Below are 25,319 nucleotides of genomic sequence, written 5' to 3' on the forward strand. Positions count from 1 at the left end.
TTACATCAAAAAGATGGAAAACTCTTCATTCACTGGACCAAGTGGATTTAAAAAATTATATTCACAAAAATGAAGTAACATTTTTCACTGTTCCGACTTTTCTTTACACTGTATTTTTCTTGTATTATTTCTTCCTCTTCACTTTTGTTACTCTATCACTACAAATATGAGCAATGTTTATGAGTAAGTCCTTATTTTCCCTACAGAAAAGCAATGCCTAAATGAAGTGATGGCTAACCTTTATTTCTTCCACGATACCCAAAGGAGCAAAACCCAAAACAAACCAATGAAACTATATAAGCTATTGCTCACACAAACTGACCAAAACTGCAGTTTCCAAGCATCTGAGAATTGGTTCACTCATTTCAACTGTACTTTAAGGAAACACAAAGATCACTTTGAGAGATAAAGTATTTATGACTATAATAGATGATTTTGAATGAAAACAAGCAAAATATACCATGTCCCCTGAAAATGTCAAATCACACTTTGCCTCATATTTCAGAGTATTTTTACAACCTATAGCCAGCTCACACTAATAATGTATATTCACTTGTGTTTAAGATTTCACTAATGAATGAGCAGCACTGCCTGCTCCATACAGTCACTCTTCAAACAAAATAGTGCCATCAAAACGGTGGGCCATGGCAAGGTTTTTTCTTTTTCTCTTCTTTCTATCCCAGAGCACCTCTTTACACTCAAGAGTATTTAAGCTCTGAGAGTACTTTGTGTAAAAATGATCCAAGACTATGAAATACCAACTCATGACCCTCAACAAATACCCAACATACATCAGCTGTACAGAGTGAATAGTCATAGATTTAACAGGTGGGAGAGAAAAGAATAGCATTTAATCTTAAAACAGATTTCAGAATGAAGCCCCAGTATTCCTGTGTCAGATTCAGTCTCCGTTTTTGCCTCCCAGGTATAGTAATTACAGTCCTGTGCCCACTGGGAACTAGTTGCACATTGAAACACCAACACACTTTGCTGGAGGAGGGAGAGCTTTGCCGATGGAGATATTACAAGATGCAGCAGGGAATACTCTGACTTTCGGTCAATGTGCAGTATCCCTTGCTCACAACACCCAATTATTTTAACTAAACAGATGAATATCTGGTTAGCCACTCTGCAGGGAAAGTTTCAAGATTTTCAAGACGGACACTGAATAAATGAAGGCTCTTCTGCAAAACAGGGCTTTAGCTACTGCGGTCATCATTCCTCAATTCAAGCTGTGCCAGCAGAACTTGGTGCCTGCTCTTAGTTGCTGAAGGCAACAGGGTGTAGGCATACAGACCCAGACATCCATGGGGCGTGACTTCACTGTAGGGTCAGCACCTAAATTAAGTTTGTCCCCAGTGCGACATCTCTGTCACAGCACACAGGGAGGTACCCACACACCCTGCCACATGCCAGTTTGGAATTCATCCCTCTGCCTTGGCCTCAGTGCCAAGCATCAGGAAACGGCAGGCAACTTGCCAACACTTTTTCTTAGAAAACGGCAACCCTTTCTGGAAATGTTCTAAAGGTTTGGAGAGTCTTTCTGGAAAGGTGGTAATGCTGAGCTTTTGCACAAATACTGTAAATGAAAGCTACCCCAAAATACTATCACTATCCTAAAACATGATACCCCTAAAAATGGGGGCAAATGAGGTCAATATTAGCCAAAAGATATTACTGTGGAGCCAGGCATTTTGATTCCTAGAAAGCTAAGGTAAATGACACATTATAGTAGCATCAACCAGTTAGCAAGCTTTACATTTGCAAAGCACACCCTAGGAAAATCCACTGATTTTTAATGCAAATGACTCAAGATTCATCAAAACATTTTGTGCTCAACCTTTTACAGATTTTGCATTATATAACCAGTTTGTCATGAATCCCAAAATGTTACTGAAGCAACTGAAAAAAACAAACCCAAAAATAAAAGAGTATACTTGTAAATCACAGTTCAATGAAGACTTTTCCGTTCCCTCCTCTCCCGCTCTTGATTTTCCGAGCTTCTTTTTAATTGCTGCTTCTCTTCCTACTGTTTCTGCCGAATGCAATTCTTGACCAGCACTCAACTAGCCAGAGCAGATGAGGAAATTTACTTCAGCCCCAGTGCATGTGCTGGACCAGGCACCTGTCTGAAAGGAGCAGAGAGGCACACACAGCCCATATTGCCCAGAGCGAGGGCACACCTGCACGCACTGTGCCAGCAAAGGCACAGACAGGGGTTAACTGCCTTCTGCAGGAAGCCTGGTTCCATTCATTAACTACGACCTCTGGGCTAGTACATGCGGAGGAGGGAGCACACAGGCGAGTTCAAACAAAGCTGCTGTTTTCCCTCTGAAACTCTTCAAGTCTCAGAATCTCGCACAAACCCGCTCCGCTGTCACCTGAATGGAAAACAATAGCAGGCGCTCAAACAAGCGAGACCCGTGTGAGAGTTTGCAAGCTCAGCCTGTGCGGAAGGCCACCTGCCAACAGGAAGAAGTGGTGAGCAGGAATTTGGATCCAGCTGCTATCCTCCCTCAGCCAAACAATGCCACACGATAAACAGCATTAAGGATTTTTTTTTTAATCCTCAATCACACTGGGAGCATCTATATCTGTAATTTTTACTCCCTGGTTACCAGGAGAAGGGCTTGAGAGATTTCTGTGCACAAGTTTGCAGACAGCCAATCTCTTGTTTCCTATCATAGCTTTATCAAAGGGATTGAGACAAGAGGAACAGGAGGGGAAAAAGAAGAAATGACAAAGTGCCTCGCTGTAGGGCTGACTCAAGCTGCTAAATTCATCACAGGTAACACAGAAAATCTTGTAGCTGTCTTGCAGCCCCATTTCGCATGTCAGACAGAAAGGCAGAGTGGACACAGAAAGAGGAGATAACTCAGTATCTGCAGTCCTGACTTCCTTAAAATGAAGTACTGAACACCAGGAAATGAACTACGACTGTGTGCTCAGTGGGTCACTGTGGCAGGTGCAACTTAACCTTAAGACCACGTAGCCTACTGCACCTCCAGATTTAGCCCAGGCAGCACCTGGGTGAAGCATGCCAATAAATCCACTCGCCGCCGATGGTAATAAAAAGGGTTAAAAACCAACCAGACTGCAGCTGAAAATTCCACAGCGTTTCCCTCCACAGCGCTGCGAACTGCGCGTCTCCCTGGTTTCAAACGCACGGGAAAACTGTCCTTAAGATTGGCCAGCCGAACACATGGCAAGGCCAGTGCCACCGGCGGGCAGGGATGGCTGGGGAGCCGGGAGAGCTGGAGCATCACGGCCGGGAAGCGGCGATCCTCCGGCGCGGCCGCTTCCCGGCGTGCGGGGACGCGCCACTGGCGGCGGCGCCGGATTCACCGCCTGGCAGCCGAGGAACCCCCCTCTCCTTCCTCCCCGCCCCAGCCCCCGGTGAACACCCAGGATCTGGGCACTACCTGCATTTATCAGCAGAGCCATCCCGTGTCTTCAGTCATTCAAGGAATTTAACAGCCTGGAAATTCCCGTTGTCCATTATTTGAGGTCACAGATAAAAGCTAAACAGCAGCCGTGACTCCCATCAATCATAAGTCACTCACTGATAGAGCGTATGGTAGGAGACCTACTGATGTAAGCTAGTCACCAGAGAAAATACCCACTGATGACGCATATCCAGGCACAAAAATAGTTACAGGGCCCCCAAAGGGATTATTCAACAGCCTACATTTAGATATTCCTTCAAGAGACCCGCAGTCAATTTGCTGCTATTAGATGGCTGGGGAACATTGAAGTTTAAGTTTCCTCAGCAGACATAACCACAAAGAGCTGGTTTAAATAAGCTACTGCAATTACAAGCTGTTTTGTAAATTTTAACACTGCATTATAGCGATTAAGTCTAAACAGAACTGGCTAAAAAATGCTGTATAGCCTTTGCTCTCAATATTTACCAATCCCTCCAGCATATTAGCCAGGAATGAAAAGAACAATTTAAAATTCATTCACAGATTTTTAAACTAAGCCCCTCGTGCTAGCCTAGAGCAATGTTTCCTTATCATAAAAAACCAAAACAATGTATGCAAAATGGTATGGGATACTTCGGTGCTGCTTAAATGCTATCTGGATCAACTTTTGCCTTAATTTTTATCCTTCTTTGGCATTTGGCTCTGTACTACACAAAAAGAAAAATACCCAAATAGTTAATTTTCTTGCACAAATCAAAACCATGTAAGTTACTGCAACATGCAAAACCACGTACCGTGCACCTGCTTTGAGCAGGGGCTAGAAAGAGGATCCCCAGAAATCCCTTTGAGCCTAAATTATTCTGCAATTCTGTGCAGCTGGATTTTTTGGCATTAAAAACATAATCCTCTAAATTAACCAATCAACTGATAATCCTACAATACTCCTGACCCCTTCAACAGTTTCAGGATCCTTCTCATGCCCAGACAGCAACAAAACTTACGAGGCTGCAGCTGAGCCTACTAACACCGCTGAGCATGAAACACTGACTGTGCATTTTTGGCAATATTAAAATATTTATTTTTTTAAATATTTGATTTTAATATCCAACCCCCCTTTTTGAAAGCAATTTTGGTGCTTAGTTGTCTAAAGTTTACTGACTTTTTATTGCACATTTAGACTCTAAATATAGGAAAATATTTTATGGTTCTGATGCCTATTTTATTGACATACTTTTGGAAAGCATTACCTAGCCAAACAAACACTCAAGGATTTATAGTGTTTATGCTGTAAAGCAGGAGAAGGAATTGTCTCAGGCTATGAACTTCTACCTCACTTTCTTCATCTGTGATAACATTATTAAAAATAACACCAAAAATTATTTTTAGCACAACTGTTTCGTAAAGCCCTCATGTTTCTCTCATGCATCCATATGCTGCCAGTCCACATGGCCTAATTTAACGGCCCTAAGAAAAAATATTGGTGCCCTCTAGCTGATTTTCCTCACCAATTTCCTGCAGACACTGAGCAGCAGTCTCTCTTTTCTCCTGACATTCCTGGGTCTTTCACTGGTGCCTCCAAAATGCAGTGCCCTGGAATAAAATAAGGCACTTCCTACAGAAGGTACAGGAATCAAAACACTCAAATCCCTTAGTGCTCTCAACTGTAGGAGCTCTTTAAATAGCATAAATGCTGTGAAAAACAAAGGACGTATAACCGTGTTCAATACCACCTTACCAAGAACAGGTGAAGCACCTAAATATACTTTGTAGCAAGTCTGCACATTCCATGGGGAAATACAACCTGCAATTTTGCATGGAACACAGGAAGCCCCTCACCCAGTCAGAAGTTATTCAGCAATTCCCCTCTATCAGGAGCCTTCAAAAAGCTTGTAAGTCTTTCACTGTGTTCTGCCACACATTCTGAGGTTAGTTGCCGATGGATCAGACAATTTCACAGCTCAGAGCCCAGGGCCTCCCTTTTGCCATCACACAAGCCTTGGCAAACAGGGAGAGCTTTCCTCTCCTCTCACTGATGTCAGTCAAAGGGACAGACTCCCTGTTGCACCCTCCCTGCTCCCATCCCCTCTGCCTCCAGCCCCTCTCCTGGAGGCTGCATCAGGTACCACTGAGGTACAGGACCACATCCCCTTTTAGCTGCATGTCCCTGTCCAGCAGGGACCCAGCTGGAGCACAGCTCCAAAGCTGGGAAAGCCACGAGGCAGGGATGCTAACACATACTTTGAACACCATCTCCAGTGTGACAGGTGACGTCAACAAAACAGTGTCCAAATCCCAAAGAGGAGATCTCTCCTGGCTGGAGGAAAAGCCCTGCTGAGGAAGAGCTGTCTCAGGAAATGCTGAGCCTGTGGTGGCAGGCAGCTGCCTGGCAGCTGCTGGAACAGCTCTTTGGCACCTCTGAGTGAGTGCATCTGCTCTAAGCCACACCAGTGGCTGCCCAAAGGATGCAAGAGAACAGAGTCTGTGTGGAAAGCAGGGTTAAAGCTCTGTTCTCTTCCTCCTTGTCCAGCTGAAAGAGGCAGAGGTTGGCCGGAGCTGGCTGTCTCTGTGCATTTAATTAAAGCCATAAACCTCTGTGGAGAACTCTGGATGGCCCTATTAACCATTAATCAAATTAAACACAGAAGGGAGATCAGGATCTGAAGCTCAAAATAAATACTGTGAGACAGACTAACTTTTAGGGTTGCATTCATAATCCTCAGAAGGTCTCTTTAAACCTTGATTGGGAAAAAGGAAGCTGCAGCATATATCGTGTACTTTTGTGTTTGAACAGCAGTTGTAAAGCAGAAACTGCTCAAATGAGTGGGAAGCATCAGGCTAATCCTGCAACTTCCAGCTATCTTTGGAAACTTAACTTCCCATGTGTCATCTGCCTTTGGAAGACAGAATGGGTTAATCACAGTGGCCAGTCATTTTGGAAGGGTCCTAGGGCTCCATTTCTTTAGCGCCTTACTACAACATTCCAGCTAATGTTCCTTTCACATACACCTCTAGGAAAAGGATGCTACAGACTCAGTCAATACTCATTACGTGGTTTTAATCCAAATCTCTACATCAATTAAAAGATGAAGGGCTTATTTGGACATGGAACAAACCCTTTGTTCACATAAAAGCGGCATTTTATGCCATTTTGAAAGTGAAAATTTTGGCACAGTTCATTTTTCGGCTTGCTTGGGGTTTTTTAGTTGGTTTGTTGTTTGGGGGTTTTTTGGGGTTTTTTTTGGGCTGTTCTTTTTTTTCAACCAGCTGTGACATGGGAGACCTAGAACAAGGCTGGTTTGTGCTATTTCTTTTCTGGAAGGCAACAGACTTTTCAAAAGCCTGATGTCTTGAAACATAAAAGAACACATCAAACCCTTGAAGAGAATAGGTACAGATGTGGTAATGTGACAGATGGGCAGTGAAGGTGGTATCTCTGGGATAGAAGGAGATATGGTGGAAAAATTAGGATCTGGCAGGAGTAGCTTTTGCTTTTTCCAGTAGTAAAAATGTGTCACTTTTCAATGCAGAGAAAATATAATGAAAACAGGTGAAGGACAGAACAGGAATCATGGTTACAGTGGTAACTAAGTATTCCCATTTAATTAAGTCTTAAAGAGTGTAGAGATGTCCTATTATCACAAAACTTCATTATAGTTTTAAAAATGCTGTGTTTGAAGTAGGAAGCTGATGAATTATCCCTTACTGGCCCAGGAGCGTCCAGTTCTGAATATACATTAATGTAGTGTAGGAATATTGTTTATGAAAAGTAAAGAGATTATGATTTTTCCAAAGACAGTAAGGGAACATCACATTAGCAATTTTTTATTTGAAATTTCTATGATTTTTGAAACAAGGGGCAGTATTAGAAAATATTGGCTCACTGAGGATGGGATAGTATGGTGCATTTCATCACTATATCGTACAACATTAGATAAACCAGGACAATGATGTCAGGAACATAAATATAGTTCATGCTATTCTCAGTCTGTCTGCCCATCAATGTCTTATGGCCTTTCTCTCACTACTAGCGTTGGTAAAACAGGTAATATTGGTTATAATTGAAAAAAATAATAAAATATTATAGAAGCACAGGCTTCTGAGACCACATATTGATTTTTCTTTATTTGGAAGCTCTCATTGCATTCAAGCACCCCTGAAGAAATCTAAGATGAATAAAAAAACCCCAGTATTTTTATCTGTGGAAATAAGTCCACTTGAAGTTAAATTTCAAATTAACACTACCTTTGATATAATCTAAGCTAGATACATTGGTAGCATATTTAACAGTAAATTACAGAGTTTATACCGAAGTTCTAAAGTAAATCAAACCACAAAACTAAAGAAAGCTATTGCCTGAGCACCTGAAACTGGGTTTTCTTGAAATAAGAAACTAGCATTTGATAGCAATAGCCTTGTCTGTGTACGACCCTATTCCAAGATAATAACTAAAAATATTTTAAGATCTATTCTTTACCAAAATTCCTTTAAAGTATTTCTAGAATATGGTGATGAAAAACTACACTAGTCTCTGGTTTGTTCACATGGTATGTATGCCACTTGAGTTGAAGGGACCAAATAACATCAATCATCAAAACATGACAAATTTATTCTATATATTATTCTACACTGACTGCACTGGTGGATAAGGAAAGAGAAACTGATGTCATTGTCTGGCCTGCTTTAAGGTCTCTGATACAGTCTCACTAAACATCTCTGTCTCTCTGCATTGAGGAGATAAGGATTTGATGGCTGGACCATTCAATAGAAAGGGAACTGTCTGGATGGCCATACCCAGAGAATTGCAGTCAACCTTTCAATGTCCAAATGGATCTGCATCAAGTAGTGCTCCTCGTGGAACCTTACTGGGACTAATTCTGTTCAATGTCTTAATTAATGACATAGTGGAATTGAGTACACCCTTAGCAAGTTGGCAGGGGACACCAAGCTCAGTGGTGCAATTAATACACTTGGTGGAAGGGATGCCATCTCTAGGGACCTTAATAGGCTTGAGAAGTGGGCCAGTGTGAACCTCATTAAATTCAACATGGCCAAGGCCAAGGACCTGCACATGGGTTGGGGCAACCCCCAGTATCGGGACAGACAGGGAATGAATGGTTTGAGAGCAGCCTTGTGGAGGACTTGCAGGCACTGTGTGGTGGGTTGACTTGACAGGACACTAGGAGCTCACTACAGCTGCTCTGTCACTCCCTTCCTCAAATGGACAGAGGAGAAAAACCACAACAAAAGAGATAAGGATGGAGGAGATCACTCACCACTTACCATTACAGACAAAACAGACTCGACGTGGGCAAAGAAGTCTAATTTCTCACAAAAAAAACAAAAGGGTAGAATAATGAGAAATAAACCTTAAAAAAAATTCCCCTCACCCTTCCCTTCTTGTCAAGCTTAACTTCACTCCAGACTTCTTCTACCTCCTCTCTGCCAGTAGTGCAGGGGAATGGAGAATGAGGTTGTGTTCACTGCCTCTCCTTCCTCCTCAGGGGGAGGACTCCTCACACTCATTTCCCTGCTCCAATGTGGGGTCCCTCCCATGAGAAGGAGCACAAGCTTCCCATGGGGTTGCAGCCTCTTTCAGGCATCCCCATGCTCCAGTGTGGGACCCTCCATGTGCTGTAGTTGGGTATCTGATCCACAGTGGAACTTCATGGGATGCAGGGACACAGCTGCCTCACCAGGGTCTGCACCCCAAGAATCTGTGCTCTGGAGCCTGGAGCACCTCCTGCCCCTCCTTCCTCACAGGCCTTGGTGTCTGCAGGGCTGTTGCTTTCACATGTTCTCACCCTGCTCTTCTCGGGATGCAATTGTTGTTGTGCAGCAACTTTGTTTTTCCTTCTTAAATCTATTATTCCAGAGGTGCCACCTCTTTTGCTGATGGGCCCAGCCTTGGTCAGAGGCACGTCCATCTAGGAGCCAGCTGACATTGGCTCCATTAAACACAGGGGAAGCTTCTGGCAGCTTCTCACAGAAGCCACAGCTGTAGTTCCCTGCTACCAAAACCTTGCTACACAAACCCAATACATTCTTAGATGAAAAATTAGATAGGACCCAGCAATGTGCACTTGCAGCACAAAAAGGTAACTGCACCCTGAGCTGCATCAAAAGCAGTGTGGCCAGCAGGTCAAAGGACATAATTCTGTCCCTTTACTGGGCTCCTGTGAGACCCCACCTGGACAGCATATGCAGCTCTGGTGACAACGACAAGTCAAACACAGACCTGTTGGAGTGGATCCAGAAAAGGCCCCAAAGATGATTAGAGAGCTGGAGCGCCTCTCCTGTGAAGCCAGGCTGTAAGACTTGGGGTTATTCAGCCTGATGAACAAGCTCTGGGGAAACCTTACAGCACCCTTCCAGTACCTACAGGGGACCTATAAGAGAGGGACTTCTTACCAGGGCCTGAGACGATAGGACAAGGGGCAATACTTTTGAACTGAAAGAGGGTAGGTTTAGATTAGATATAAAGAAGAAATTCTTTATTGTGAGGATGGTGAAGCACAGGAATAGGTTTCCCAGAGGAGATGTGGATGCCCCATCCCTGGAAGGGTTCAAGCCCATGGCAGGGGGGTTGGGACTAGATAATCTTTGAAGGTCCCTTTCAACCCAAACCATTCTGTGGCTCTGTAATTCCAGTGCACAGAATTAGGAGTCCCTCAGAGATACTGTAAAGCAAAAATAAAGACAGTGACTGCAAAGAGACTATTCTGAAATTACATTTATTTCAGTTTGATGTTTGATTGCAAATCAGTAAAACAATCTTCATCCACAGGTACTGCCAATAAAAAATTAATTCAGAATGTATACCCATTTCTAACCCCATCTGAAAGGGAAACACAGAGAGAGTGACTAGGGATATCACCAAAACTGGGGAGTGGGAAAGGGCAGCATACAGACACTCCACCGTCTTCACTTTCTCCATCCCTGAGCACTGTGATAACCTAAGATCGTATTTAAGTGTTAATGACCTCACATGCACAGGATCTGACCTGCCCTTGAGGATGAAGTTTCATGCTTCAGTGAGGTCAGTGCAGTGGTAAGCTGCCACCCAAGAGGGGAGGATGCCACTTTGCTTCTTCCTCTCAATGCCAGCTGTGTGCTCCTGCCAGATCTAGAGCTTGCCTGTGCCCATGGGCAGCCAATCCAAGGCTTACCCATCAGAAATCCCTGGCTATCCAACAGTTCAGTGCCTGCCCAGCTGGCCAAACCAGCCCAGTGTGGGCTGCAGAGGGCAGCTAGCAGGAGCAGCCCCTCTGGGACATGAAACCACAGCCACGACAGTGGGAAACCATTCCTCAATCTCCAGCCACCTGCCCACTCACTTCCAGCTTTGGCAGCACTGGAGAATCCAGGCCAAGGTAAAGAAAAGCTGACCTCTCAAAGTTGAGAGGCACTTCAAACACTGATGCAGACAATTCCAGCAGGGACCACCAGAGAGCCAGCAGGGCCTTGAAGGAACAGCAGGGGGAAGAAAGGAGAATGTCCAAACCACTCTATGCAAAGGAGAGAGACGCAGCTTGGCTGCAGCCCCCTGGCTGGTCCCTGCCACCAGTGCCTGCCAAAAGGGAGCTCACCCCAGAGGTGTATTGAGCTCTGCATTGATTTGCTTACTGGGCCCTTTGAAACCCAAGTATGCCTGATGTTTCAGAAATGCCCATTTGTGCTATTTTTCAAAACCTTTGTCCATTTTTTTCCCTTTGTGGCAAATTGCACAGATTAAATCCGTGAGTAGTTTCCTCTAAAAGAGATGGTTTCTTCTTGTGAGGTTTTTTCATATTGCTCATCAAGGAAAGAACGCAAGGATCAAACTCATAAAGCATTCTTAAAAATCTGATTTATTAAAAAAAGTACAATTACCAAATTACATTGGTTCATCTTTTATATTTCCTAAACAACACAGAAAAAAAGTATGACATCTCATAGAGACTCTTCAGGGATTTCTCCTCAAAAGAGAGTTTCGCTTGTTAGTTATACCCAAATTCCCCTCTTCCTGGACTCCCTCAAGCCACCAGCTCTTATCTCTCATCTCTGGAATATGTTAAACTATGAAAAAAGCATTATCTTGCCAACTTGGCATAAGAAGAGGGGAGGTATCTCTCCTTGCTCTTATGGGAATGCCTACTGAAATGAAAGTTTTTGGGTTACTCCAGCTTACGCACTGATTAATATGACTCTTCTCTCACTGACATCTCCTTTTCCTGTGAAAAGTTCAAAAGTTCAGCTAAGCAACAATCTGATGTCTTAGCTTGCTATACAAGCCTCTGGGTTATTTAATCAAGAAATCAGATTTCTACAACACATAGAAGTCACTCACCACAGTCAGACTAGGAACTGTTGCTAATTAACAAAAATGTCAACATGCAATTATTTATTATATTAATTAATGAAAGCATATATAAGCAGCCTATCTGTAAGAAGTGAAGTTAGATGCAATCTCTAACAGACTTCCTGCTGCTGTGCTGCCAGTTTCTCAGTGCAACTGTGGCCATTCCTAATTAAATAAATAATTTACCCTGGAAGATTTCATTGAGTGCCAGACACAAGCACCAGGGCTGGGTGAAAATAAATCACTGTCGGCAGCATGCCAGTACTCATTCCTAGAATCTATGGAAAACGGCTACTTCCCTACAGCAAACATTTTGCATAACTATTCTGCACAGCTTAATTGATCTCTGCAATAGCATGATAGTAAAACCTCCTCCATTTCCATGTATTTTAAGATAGTATTTCATTTTCTTTTTATTTCATTCTCTTCACATTTGCTGGCTTTTTGCATCAGTTGTGCAGCTCCTGGTACAGAATCATATTTTTTAAAATTTATTTATTTAGGGTGAAAGTCTTCCTCAATACCAACTCTTGGTATGATGCTGACCCAAATCCATCCCTTTAAGTCAACATGTTAATGCTCTATCACCATCCCCTGCTTTGATTTCTACCATACTCCTATCAAACTCAAGTTACTGCCTTCTCTACCAATGTCCTCTAATCATAAACTCATAAACCCTGCTTTTAATGTTTAACATTTACTGTGCTACACTGCTATTTAGGCATTTTCATAACCACAGAAAAAATTAGGAAAATTCTCACTTTGTGCTGTGATGTCAATCTATTTTAAAACCTATTTCAAGATACCACAACAAATATTATGGTGTGACTTCAATACCTGACAGCAGTGTAAACATCAGCAAGTTTTCCTGGGTAATGACAGGCATCTCAATTATCCAGATACTGTCTCAGCAAAAGGGCAGCCTGACTTACCGCATGGTCAATGACTTTCTATGCATTAGTAATTTTAGAAAACCTAGACAGGAAAAAGAGTCCTTGGTTGCTCCTTCACAGAAAATTTCTCCATTCATTTTTGTGGTGAATTTATTGTTCCTATTCAGAAGAGTTCAGGCATTCTGGGGGGGGGGGGGGGGTGGTGGTGGTCTGTGCTCACCACTGCCTGCCCCACGCACCAGATCCAAAAGGTGAGCTCCTGGTCTCTCTGCCAGGTCAGGTTTCAGTTGCTATTCCCCAGTCTTTCAGAGAATTTGGGTTTTTTCTTGCAAATTTTGGCAGTCAGCATGTGACACTTCTAATATAAAAAACCCACTGGCATTTCAAGAAAAAGCCAACCACCTTGATGGGGCTGCTCCCCTGAGGAAACAATGAAGGGAACACATTCCTCTCTGCATACACTTTACCCCAAGGCACATAACTTCCCAAGTGCCTCCAGTGTTTCACAGCTCCCAAAACTCTGCTCGACCACCTACCCACTTTTTGGCCAGCTGGCTGACCCAGAAAAGCAGCAGAGAAGCAGCAGCCACTGCAGGGAGGAAGAAGCAAGCACAGCTTGCAGAGCAGCACCGCGTGGGAAGGAGCTGCTGGCTGGGCACAAAGAGGGTCAGCTACAGCTTGCCCTGGAATGAGCAGTCCAAGGGGAGTCGGACACAGAGGTCATGAGAAGAAAGGACAGGGAAGAAAGAGCACACCAAGGGAAAGAGCTTTCTTCTTCTACCGCAGTTAACTCCCCTAAATTTCCTCCCTCCTCCTGGTTCCCCAGTTTCCAAAAATAACCTATACAAAAGCAAAAACTGCAGAGGCAGGGAGCCTTAAAAGAGCTGCAGTTGGAAAATACAAAAAGGTGGCAAGGGAATTTATTTAAAAGAAAAAAGCCGAAGAAAAAAGAGACACGCTCTTTTTGGAAAAGAACAGTGACATCTTTTAGCATGAAGCCATTTCAGCAGGGATGTAGGTCAGTAGCTGAAACCAGCACCTGTGGGGTCTCAGGACCTGGGGCTGATGTGGGCAGCCAGAGGGGCCCAGGGGTTGTTTGGCTTCTCCCCAGGAAGATGGAGAAGTCTTGGGCTGGTCTTGGTCCCTCCTTCCCTCATATGATGCAGCTCAACAAATTGTTCCTCTTTAGGCAGCCACATATTTCATGTTTCTGGTATCAGAAGATGCTTGACATTTGCCCTTAAAAGTAAAGGCACCTTAATATGGAAAACATCTTTTAATGACTAAGAGAGACAAGAGCAGATATTTGCACCCAAAGAATTCAGTTCCTCCCACATCAAAGCAACCTCCTAGAAAACTGATTATAAACAAATTAAAAAACAACTAGCGTGCCTATAAAAAATAATTGTTTTGCTGCTGGCAAAGAATTAAAGACTCAGAGGGCCTGAAACAAACACTGAGGTTAAATTTGATTCCTAATTTGCTAGACTGGACAACAAGGTGAGAGAGGGGGAAAAAACTCCTCCTGTTGTGTGGAAATGGTTGTCCTGTTCACATGACATCTGTGGGATGGATGGTGTTCCTCTAACAATTGAGAAGTTAATTCAGGTACAGGTTGAGAGATTTGGGGTTACACAAACACCAGCCATCATAATTTCCACATCACACCGGCTTTGATTTCAGGTGTATTACAGCACTCCAAAGACACATGCAATTCTTTTGTCTCTGCTTTTCAGCCCTGATCAAAATAAGCAAGTATTAGCACATCTCTGCATCACTACAGTGAGATACAGGAACATCCCTACTCACTCCACCAGAAGCAGCAAGACAGCACTCACTGTCAAAAGGTCTGTTTTCACCAACATCTCCTTCTTGTGCCTTTCACCACTTGATTTCTCTATAATAGGAAAAATTATTAGGGTCTCCAGGTCTCCCCATACTTTTAACATGAAATACTACCACATACTGCAGAGTCTCTCAGAGATGAGTGCCCAGAGAACCATTCCACTTCCTGTACAACAAACCCACTGTTTTGAAGGAACATTTCCCCACCTCTGCAGACATTTGTTATCTTCTTGCATTTCAGTAGTGACATTCCAAAAAGTCTGGAGAAAATTGGTAGCTGGCTCTGAGGAGGAATTCCAGACTGATGCCCCAAGCTCAGTCCTCGGGTGCTGCATGGCCACTGTGGTGCTCAGCCAGGGTTTGAGCCTCAGCCTGGCACACACTGCTACCACTGCCCACAAAACAATCTATTTCAGAGAGAGGATGTTTCTCACCTTAGTGGTTGTCAAGAAAAGTTTAAAAATATAAAGCAAGTATCACCTAAGTCTTTAGAAAAGAAGAAGCAGAAATGGCAGAAATTATTTGGAGGTTTGGAGCTTTGGATAGGGTTTAAACCTCCTAATTTCTGATCTCTCTCTTCCCTTTTATTCTTAAGTAACCATTTTCAAATGACACAACTAGCGATGCCAATGAGTTTTTCCACAGCAATCTTCTTCAGCCTCCTATCAAGATGGAAGTCACCACAATCTCAGAAAACATCCCCTGGCAAGCGATGGCACTAAGTAGGCCAAGCCACTCAGAGAAGCAGCAAAGCTGTTGAGAGAGCAGCATTTTTAGGAGCAAAGTTTAGGAGAGTGGGAAGAAGACAGCTTCACACAGCCTTAGCTGTTTTTCCCAGCAGAGCAGAGCTTGAGAAGGAAAAACACCACAAGCCTCTCATCTTCTCTGGCTTGCCACAAAACAGGGGTGTATTTTTCAGCAGGATCCTCTGAGTCTGACACCGAACTTAGCTCAACTGACATGAAATGTTAATGTTTAGGAACAAGGTAGGTGGAGAGGAGGAGGAAAGAAGACATTCATTATTTGATGCAGAATTCATTCAGAAGCTTCTTTGGAACAGCCAGAACTAAAATTTCCATTCAGCTCTTTATTTCTGGTAGCCTAGATAGCTTGAACAACTGGAAGAGGGATCTAGAGGGAGCCCTTACCCCTGCCTGCATGGCAACAGCCCATCCTCAGATACCTTCAGAGAGAAGCAGGCACATTTTTATGACTGTGAGTCTTCAGATGCAGGATGAGAAATTTTCCTTGGGGATATTCATACTGGCTTTAGGCTTCCAGACATGGTGCACAGAAAAGATCTGCCTCCAACCACCCATTCTGTTGCCTGCAACAGCCTCCCAATATGGCCCTACTGCTCCTCACCAGCCCCCAAAACCTCCATAAGAAGAAGGTCACAAGCTCTTGGTGCTACAAACTTAGCAACTATCATTTAAAATAGGCTGGACCATGCTATGAAATTCATCTATGTATTTTATGTATTTTCTCCCCTTCATGTCAATCTGAATTCTCCTCCCTCTGGTACCTTCTTCCACTTTGTGTATTTTAATTTTCTTGCTCTGTTTTTTGTTTGGTTTGGTTTTGTCTACAAATCACCTGAAAAACAGTGTTTCCCTCAGAGGCACCAGAGGAGCATCTCTTTCCTTTGCTGTGCTCTTCCCAGCCCCATTTCTTCTCTGATCACCCTTCTGCCTTTGCTCTGTTTCCTTTCTCTTCCCATCCTTGATTTCTCTCCTCCTTTTCTTCTTTCTTTGATGCTCCTCTTGGTGCTTTCTCCTCATCCTTCCTGCCAAGCTGACTGAGGCACTCCCCTGGGAAGGTGCTGACAAACAGCAGCTGGGCTGTTTGCAGGGTTGTATCAGGTAGGGACACCTACAAAGGAATCCTTGGGCTCTCTTGCTACATTGTTGACTGGAGTGATTCCTCCTCTTCATTGCTTACACAGTTCCTTTGTCAAAACTCAGGAAAATGAAGGTGCAACACCATTTGGGAAGCATATGCCAGTATTTAATGAGCTACATCTGCTTCCTTGTTTTGGGGGGCTGTGCAGAAATCAGAAGCCACAACAACAGTAAAATTGTGAGGATGTCAAGTGCAGCATTAGCAAGGGACCCGGTCTTACCAGCGCTGCTCTCCCTAAGAAAGAGAACATTTTAAAATGACACCTTCTTACTTTGCAGCTCTACTGCCTGGAGGGTGAAATCCACCCCTTTGTGGAATGCTGAGACAGGATCACTTCAGTGCTATTTATTCCCTTAGAAAAGATTTACCCACATTGCACTGGTCTCCTGAAGAGGGTGGAATTTCCTACAAGCAGAATCTCAAACTCAAGGTTCCCCCTGCAATGGAAGCAAGACTTGTTTTTAAGAAAAAATATATTCCTGCTGCTATTTAACAACAAACAAAAAAGCCAAACCAAATTTTTAAAAAGGAAGAATACAAATTAAAAGAGAGATTAATTTTATCCCTCCTCTCCTCTTGCACAGTATAACCACAGTTGGAAGTTGATCAACTGCTTTCTTCTTGCACAGCAACTTCCAGCTGCAGAGCTATATCCATCCCCCAGTTAGACAGAGAAACCTTGCTGAAATCTCTAGGCTAGATGCACTGGTATGTTCGGGCTGCTTTGCCTGTTTTAGCAATACAGAGCAGCTGTAAATCCAGTTTAACTTGCCACTTCTGTCAGCTTTACCATGCCAGATTAGCACTGCTGTTAGCCTCACAAATATCAACATCTGGAGGTTCTCCTACTGCCCAGTCTGACTTTAAACCTTGCAAATCTGCTATTCATCCACCCATCAGCACAGCTGGCAGGATCAGCCTGAGGTAGTTCTTCACTCTGAGAAAAATCAATTTATCACAATCTCCCATCCCACATTCCTGCAGTCAACCAAGCAGATCAAACAAAATTCACGTAATGATCAGCTCTCAGTTATTCCCTGGACAATTGCCCAGTTGTTCTGGAGGGTGACTCCTGACCCTCTCTGGGATCAGGTGCCTTTCTAGTGCAGGTCTGTGAATCCAAGTCAGCTGGGAAAACAAAATACACCATTTCTTTGTACTTTTATATTTCTTTGGATGTCAGGAAACAGAGCTAAGTCTGGTTTCCTGCTCCTCAGCCAGGGGAGGTAGGGGAAACTGGAAGTAGATGCAGAGAAAGGCAGAAAGAGGGCAGATCAAAAGGATCAAGGAAAATAATATTAATAATAAAAAAAATCACCAAACAAACAAAAACCAACCAACCACCCACTGCTTCACTCTGCTCTGTAAAGCAGTATATCTTGGAAACAATATGTCCCTCCACCCCCAGTCCAAGTCTTTTTCTCTAGGGATATACAACCATCTCAGGGATTAATATCACTTTCTTTCAACATTCAAGTGCTGCTGCACTTACAGTCTTATAAAAAACCCTCAGAAAACCCAGCTTCTTCATTTGCTTTTTGCCTGAGAAAAATGTATGCAAAGAAGAATCAGAGATAATTGGGGGGAGTGCGGGGAGCAGGTGTATTCATGTAATTTTGATTTTCTAAGAACAAAGGCTTTACTTAATATATAAATAAGTTAAGGGGAAAAATTTAGGTGCATTTTATTTTTGCCCAGCTGAATCCCAGCCCCTCACTCTGAATACATTAATACATCCACCTTCAGCACAGTCGGGCCCTCCGTGTTGCCATGGAACTGAAACCTTTGCAGTTTGGATGGCGATGTACTTATGCTGTATTTATGCTTTGGAAGCATACTGTTCTTACGCTTCCTATAACAGAAGCAAAATCACTGCATAGCATTAACTCCCTTCGTATTTAAGGCATTCCATTCTCTCTTGCCTGCTCGTCTTCACACAGAGTTTGCTTTTTCCATCTTGCCACATGCAAATGAAACACATTTGACACAGCTATTCTCGTCTTCATGAACTCAACAGCTCACACGCTGAGCACATTATAGAAGGGCCACAAGACTGTGGTCTTTCCCTCTTTAATAGGAGGCTGCTGTCGGGCCTGCAGCCGCTGAGTCAGGGGCTGCAGAAAGCATAAATCTATGAAATATACGTGGATACAGAAAAGTATTATCTTTCAAGGTGGGATTTAAGCAGACTTTTTAAACCTAATAAACCTATGTGTTGCTAATGCTCTTGATGCTCCTGAATATTCTTTTGTCTGAATAAACAGATTATAAAGATGCTGCAGTAGGGATGAATTCTTTCAATACCTTTCTTTAACAACCTAGGCTGGTGGGATATCAGTGGTGAGCAAAGCTTTGGGCACTTCAGTTAGAAAAAAAACAAAGTCAGTACAATTCTGTGTCATCCTAAAGATTTAGCCTACATTGATTATCTTCAGCAGATCTGAGCCTTTTGCCAATGCTTCTGAAAATGCCTGTACACAAATTGCAAATATATAGATTTTTATGCTGAAAGCAAAAGCAGAGTACAAAAATATCCAAGTTCATTATAAAAAAGATTACCATAGTAAATAAATAAACAAACAAACAAATAGCCATTCATGTATGTAAACACTGGATCTGTACCTGCAGAAACAACTGGAAGCCAGTCCATGGTCTGAAGCCAGCTTGAGGCTTTTTTTGTCCCAGGTTAAATATTTGCACAGTATTAAGCTTAAAATTAAAGCATTTGCTGAAGAAACTTGCTGACTTGTGTATATGGAAAAACAAGAGGGAATTTACTGTCCCTGCACACTGGGGCAGATTCTTGGGATTCCTTCTCCTTCCCATGAATTCCTGGACAGCAGAGAGACAGACAGACTACCGACCGGGGAATTCCCCTCTTGGTTTCCGCAGGATTTTGTGCGCAGGCTGGACAGAGAGGCAATAACCCAGGTAGTGACTTTATGAAGGCACCATTTGTTGCTTTGGTGCCTGCCCCTCGACCACCTGGTAACACTCCTTCCTTTTAGCATTGTCCCCAGCTCAGAAAAGCCCCATTCACGCAGCACCTCCACCCGTGCAGGTTTGACCTGGTCCCTGTGCCGCTCCCTGCTCCCCCATTCCTGGTGGCTGGGCCAGCGTGCTGGGCTGCTGGCAGGCACTGGCCACTCACGGCCCCAGGGACACGGGCTGGGGGCTGCTCACAGAGGGGCTTTCTGAGGCAGGGTTGGCTCCTGGCGCCCACTTGCCAAAATAAGGCACAAAAGCACTGCTGTGTCTGTGTGTCTGTCTGTCAAGGCAGCTGATTCCCCATCCCCAGGTGCTAGCGGTGCACACGAGACCCTGTGAGGGCCTGTGTTTTTGGGTACCCCCTTCTGCCCCCCTCAAAGGCAGAGCTGTGCTGGCAGCATGAGCTCCCTCTCCTCCTTCCATCGTCAGCACAGTCTGACAGTCACACGTCCCCATCGCTGCGCCCATTACTGTGAGTCTACGTAAGGCTCTCGCCATCACTTTCCTAGCGACAGGAAAATGTATATTGAGCTGTGATGAAAGGCCAGCGCAATGTCAAGAGAATTAAAAGGACTCCAGAGACTGATTAGAGTCAAAAAGGAAAGGATTTATGATGGTTAATAAAGTTAAACCTGCCAGAGTTCTCTGCTTGTTCTTTCCAACTGAAGGTAATCAGATCTTAAAGAAAAAATATTAAAGTGTAAAATTATTAAGGGTATTACCATCCCCTCTGAAAGAAAACCTGTGTGTTGCTGTGAAGCACCTGGCCAGGAGAGAGTCAGGCTCACGGCGGCACCTACACCGACCCCAAGGAAGAGAGGAAAAGGAGATACAGCATCTGCCCTGTGCCTTGGTTTAGCAGCAAGGACCTCAGTACCCATCATGAATGTCACCTGAACAGCTCCAGTGGCACCTGCTACTCCACAGGTAGTAGCTGGGACAGAGCTAGGCCTTCCACAGACCATGGAGCACCATGGCACAATCCAGCAACAAGCATGGGCAGGCAGGGAAGAAAAGCTTCCCTCTCTGCTGGCACTTCACATCCACAAAGGAAAAGGACAAAGCAAAGAAGGAAGCTCTTGCCTCTCCCAGTCTAGTGTCACATATGCACCTTCTGCTGAAGAATACAATCTACCTGGATGCCATGGGATTGCTCTGAAACGTGATTTAAATGTTTTATAATCTAATGTGCCTAAAAGTTAACATAATTTTACAAGACACTGGAGCTAGTTACCCAAAGCAGCTGTGAGTGTTCCACCCCTGGAAATGTGCCAGGCCAGACTGGATGGTGGTCTGAGCAACCTGGTCTAGTGGAAAGTGTCCCTGCCCATGGCAGGGTGCTGGAACTAGATGGTCTTTAAAACTCCTTTCCAACTGAAGTTGTTCTATGATTCTAAGAAGTTAATGATTTTCCACATTGAATAACAAAGCTGAGAGAAGGCAAATCAAAGTGGAGGGCCAAAGTTTAAAAAAACTATTGGGAATTTTCTATCCATATCTAAATTACATGCACTTTATTGGATCTCAAGTTTTCATTTTTCTACTGCTTAATAATCACAAATATGTTATATATACCCTTTCCATTTTGTCATTCTTTCACTATATTACATCAAATTTAATTTCCTGTGGAAGTGTGTAATCTTTTCAGCTGTCACTGTCTCAGAAGGTTTTCTGTAATAAGCAGAGCCTCGTCCTCTGGCAGGTCAATCTTTTATGAGCTGTGCTCCTGCAGATTAGCTTCCTGAAAGGTTTGCAATGCTATATGAGAACTGGCAAAAGAGGAGAACCAAAATAACAGCCAAAAGGAAAAACAAACTTGAAAACCTTCACTTCCTTCTGACTCCTGTGTTCACCGGTCAAAGGAAATTTCATTTTGATGTGTGTAGATGGCAAATCCGTGAAGGTTATTGCCATGTACCAGAAGCTTCACGAGGTGCGAGACACAGTCTCCCCTGCCCTACAGCTCATTAAAAGTACAGCTGTGAGATGGCTGCTCGCCCTTTGTGCTGGGGAACACAGAGATCTGCAAGCAGCCACCACTCTGACAGCTGCCTCTCCCCACCGCCTGCCCTTGGCACTCCGAGAGGGGCCCAAAAAAGCCACATTCCACCAGAAAAGTGAAAATGTCAACCGAGATGCATTCATGCTTTTCATGATGAGATACCTCTGATGGCAGGAAAGCAACCAGCTGGTCTGCTGGGTCCTTTCCAGACCTCTGCCCCTGTAGGACATATGAAACTCATTTTTGTCAAACAAGCTTTCCATTACTAATTCTTACACACACACCAAAACAACTTATTTACGAAAACACATACCAATAAATTCTTCTGAATGTTTGAAAATGAATCAACTCACAAGAAACATATGCAATAGAAATTCTTATTCCTGAAAAGGTGCTTAGGTATGGACAACAGAAGAGACATCTGAACAAATACAGTGTCAGCAAAGGGTCATGTTAATGGTGTTTGGCCAGCAGAGACCAACTGAGCGTGGCTAAAGAGCCATGCTAGAAGCCCTGCCAGCAGAAGAGGTGCAATGCTCTCCCACTTCAGTGGTAGATGTCGCCTCTGAGAGCTTCTCTTTGAACTGTCCAGTCAGATGTGGAAACCTTCACCAACCAACACACAGGCTGCCAAAGGTGGGAACTGCTTTCCCAAAACACACTGCATTGATCAATGAAGAATGATCTTTCTCTTCCTGCTCCCTGTAAGACTTCTGTCTTGCTTTCCTGCTCTCACATCACTGCTGTAGCAGTGGATCATCCATATTTCTGACAGTGTCTTCAAAATTGCACATGAAAATACAGTGCATTAAACCCAGATATGTACTTTTAGAGCAAACAGTCATCTCTCCTTATCACACATAACAAGCATTTCACTAATTGAGTTCTCATTATTTGTCTATCCATTTCCTTGTAATTCTGTTTTATGTTTGTATCTTTAATACTTAATCTCTAAGAAATGGCTAAGAAGTAAAAAAAAAAATCCAAGCAGGGAACATTACTTTAACAGAAGGTGTTAAATGAAGTGCTATTCCACTCCCATCAGCATGAAGAAATTTTTTTCATCCAGCTTTGATGGAAGTTGCATTTGGGCTATAAGTCAGATGCTCCATGCCAGCTATGTGGTGTGCTCTGAACTGCTTTAGAACCTAAAACAACAGTGTAATCATTCTCATAAAACCATTTTGCCATAGTCTTACAGGATCTGAGTGTGTGTTTAAAATATCAAGTCAGAATCGTCAAGTCAGAAAAGAAAAACATCATCAAGTCAGAATCATCAAGTCAGAAAAGAAAAACATGCCAGCTATCAGCGACCTCAGAATTTTTGCCTTGTAGGCCATAAATTGAATAGCCTCCCTTCACCAGATGTGGATCTCAGTCTCCATTTTTTTATATAGGCTGAGGAAAATGGGCTAAAATATGAATTTACTTCCTATTGAAGTCTTGGTCAAAGATGGTGGGTGATGTAAAGACGAACATCAAGGGAATAACTGCCATCATCTGGTTGAGTTTGGTAAAATGGAGTTAATTTACACTTCTTTAGGGACTCACTGGTGTGTGAAATTAATCTAATTTAGACTGACCAGAAATTGAAAGTGGAATGAAGAAAGAAAGCAATTAAAGACCTTTCCTAAATGCAAAAAAAAATACTGCTGTAAGTGCAGCAATACAGTTAAGTACAGAACAATACAGTTAAAGTACAGAATCCTTCACACTACTGCTACCACTGCCTCCTTCTTGAGAGAGAGACTAATCATCTGTATATCTATGTATCATCACTGTACCAGTATAATCTCATCCAAAGGAAACATTGGTAGAATGCTTCTACCAATATCTGTGAATAAATACATGTTCAAGTTGAAACTGTTCACTATTCTGCACACAGGCCAGGCCTAGCAGATAAACATCTGCTGGAACAGCTCCATGTAACTGGTTGTACATGTGGCTTAACATTCACTTCAATGACTTTTAGCACCTTCTTGTTATTGTTTCTGTGCTGTTCCAACAAGCAATGGTTAATGTAAGATGCAGACGTTCACATACCGTGTACTTGTGAATAACTGGTTCCCAGAGATGTGGCAGTGATAACATTGTCATCGTAGGAGTCAAAGTAGCTCAGGGTAGATCACATGTCAGAAGAGGGTCCCACCTGAAAGTATAACAAATCCAGATACTAAGTTCATCATATTCACGGGTTTACAGCAAGCTGTGCCAATGCATTTGTGCATTTCACACATTTATCCTGTGCATTAACAGGGTCTGTGCTTTTTCCAGGCTCACAGAAAACATTTTGCCATTCACAGTGGCAAGCGAAAGTGCCCTGCTGTAGCCAAACTGTTTTGGCCCACTGCTCCGGACCATATTTTAGGCATACTATCAAAGCATTGAAATAGTTTTCATCATTAAAGCAGAAGCTGTTACTGTCTGGTGGACAGATACAGACTTCAAATTTCCCATTTGTCAGGTCCTTGAAAAGCATGTAATTCCTTTCACCAGTACACCAGTGCATTGCCAGTTTGGCTTTATCTTCCCTTTTTTTTTCCCCTAACATTGTAAACTGATGGTTTGGAAGTAGACACAACCCTGGAACTCTCTCGCAACCTGTTTTTTTGAGATTAAGGGATCTTAAGAAAGCATTTACTTTCCACAGGTCACTACAATCACCTTATTTATAATCATTTGATAATTTAAAACCACCCAATGGTTGAGTTTGTTTTTAAATATTTTGGCAGGTAACCAATGCAGAGATGGAAAATGAGCTTGTGTTAGCAGTGCTATCTGCAATGACAAGACACACTGCAACAAACAAACAAACTACCCAATTTCTTAATCAAGCCTCCCCAAACAGAAGCTGATCTTTCTCCTCCTCTACAAGCCGCATCTCATCCTAGAGTAAGTGGTTTTCAGGAAGAAAGCCTGGCAAATAACAAAGAATTTTCAAAAATTTAGAATTTAGGCATAGTTTATATTTTATAAATTACTCTAATGCTTCTTTGAGTTTTCATGCCCCCAAAGTGGCTTGGCTCTTGCCTTTATTACACTTCAGTGAGCAGCCTCAACACCTCACAGTTCACTAGAATCATGTACACCTTCATTTGCTGCCACTTAAGCAAGTCAGTGTCTCCTATATTCTGCATTTGGTATTCAATAACAAGTGTAAAACCATGTAAAGACTAAGTTGCAAAGAACATAATCCATGGGACAACAAAAAATTATAGGTGAAGGGCGGTATACTGCCCATGGGTATGATGCTACAATGCAATATCTAAAGTTTGCCTGCTCTGAAACACTACTAACACCAACAGAATTGTGCACCTATTTGTGGGCACAGGCACACTTAAATGCCAGACACTGAGGTGAGCTGCAGAGCCACAGCATGGACCCAGCAGCAGCGAGGAAAATGGGGCAGCAGTGACTGCCCTGAGGCAGTGCTGGCTGGCAGACGGTGCAGAGATCTATCTGAGTCTCAGACAGAGATTTTCTTTCCCAATAACTCTCCTTCACCTACAAAAGCAAAATTTCTCAACCTGTTGAAGCCTTAAAAACAATCTTCCTTCCCAGAGGAATTATTCGTGACATACCCCCCACGGAAGGATAAACACAGCCAACTGCCTTCAACAGAAAAACACAGTAAGACATGCAACACATTCTTCTTCTGCTTGCAGATTTATTTGGAGTCATTTAATAATCTGTGCCTAATGACTGCACCTAATCATTTACCTTGCAAACTACAAGGACTTTTCAGGTGAATAATTTAAACATTTTTCTTTCTTTTTCTTTATGTCTGTTAACAGCAGTGTTAGAAAATGAAAACTCTCACGAATACTTTCATTTTAAAGTTCTAAATCACCACAAGAATTGAAAAGAATGATCACCAGATAGCTACATCATGAACAGAAATATACAGCACACATGGAACCAAGTGA

General features: G+C 43.1%; 1 protein-coding gene across 6 annotated transcripts in view; it reads right to left on the reverse strand.

Moving 5' to 3' along the window:
• HIVEP2 (HIVEP zinc finger 2) overlaps positions 1 to 25,319 on the reverse strand; it is a 136,768-nt gene that overhangs the window by 81,525 nt on the left and 29,924 nt on the right. For 3 of the 6 annotated variants that reach the window (XM_036380979.2, XM_036380975.2, XM_054514414.1), the window contains exon 2: positions 23,437 to 23,542. The gene's annotated coding sequence lies outside the window, so the exon portion shown is untranslated. Of the gene's footprint in view, positions 1 to 3,422; positions 3,557 to 23,436; positions 23,543 to 25,319 lie in introns of those variants that run through there. The other 3 variants (XM_036380980.2, XM_036380978.2, XM_036380977.2) reach the window with 1 other exon arrangement.

This window comes from Molothrus ater, chromosome 3 (genome assembly GCF_012460135.2).
Source record: "Molothrus ater isolate BHLD 08-10-18 breed brown headed cowbird chromosome 3, BPBGC_Mater_1.1, whole genome shotgun sequence".
Lineage (NCBI taxonomy): Eukaryota > Metazoa > Chordata > Aves > Passeriformes > Icteridae > Molothrus > Molothrus ater.